The following is a 942-nucleotide window of genomic DNA, read 5'->3' as shown; positions in this document are numbered from 1 at the left end:
TTGATTTGCCCCAAAGAAATCAGCTCTTTTACCTGTAAAAAATAATACAAACAAACCCCCAACAGTAAAACCCACCACCCACACAACCAAACCCCACAAATAAAATCCTATCTAAAAAAAACTTATCTCCCCATTGCCCTGAAAAGGGCATTTGTATGGGCATTGTCCTTAAAAGGGCATTTAGCTCTTTTTCCGCCCAAACCCTAAGCTAAAAATAAAACCCACCCAATAAACCCTTAAAAAACCTAACACTAACCCCTGAAGATCCACTTACAGTTTTTGAAGACCCGACATCCATCCTCAACGAAGCGGCAGAAGTCCTCATCAAAGCCGGCAGAAGTCTTCATCCAAGCAGGCCGAAGTCTTCATCCAGCCGGCAGAAGTCTTCATTCCAGACGGCATCTTCTATCTTCATCCATCCCACGCGGAGTGGCTCCATCTTCAAGACATCTTCAAGAGCATCCTCTTCAATCGACAGCTCTTCCAGAATGAAGGTTCCTTTAAGAGACGTCATCCAAGATGGCGTCCCTTGAATTCCGATTGGCTGATAAAATTCTATCAGCCAATCGGAATTAAAGGGTAAAAAATCCTATTTGCTGATGCAATCAGCCAATAGGATTGAGCTTGCATTCTATTGGCTGATTGGAACAGCCAATAGAATGCGAGCTCAATCCTATTGGCCGATTGCATCAGCCAATAGTATTTTTTACCCTTTATTTCCCATGCAACTTAAGCCTGATGTATATTAAATATTTATCCTTTATACAATTTAATATAAAGTGGTGCTGGTAACATGTTCATGAATTGTGGTGATTTTTCAAAATAAATCTATGGTCAAACGAAAGTTATTATTTAATGGTTGTAGTCACGTTTGCTCACTAGTGGTCCCGGAGCTCCTCTGAATCATACTGGAGCCCCTCTGAATATTGCCTACATTCACTA

Source organism: Bombina bombina, chromosome 6 (assembly GCF_027579735.1).
Source record: "Bombina bombina isolate aBomBom1 chromosome 6, aBomBom1.pri, whole genome shotgun sequence".
NCBI classification, from domain to species: domain Eukaryota; kingdom Metazoa; phylum Chordata; class Amphibia; order Anura; family Bombinatoridae; genus Bombina; species Bombina bombina.
The sequence above is the reverse complement of the archived record's forward strand: the minus strand, read 5'-3'. Positions refer to the sequence as shown.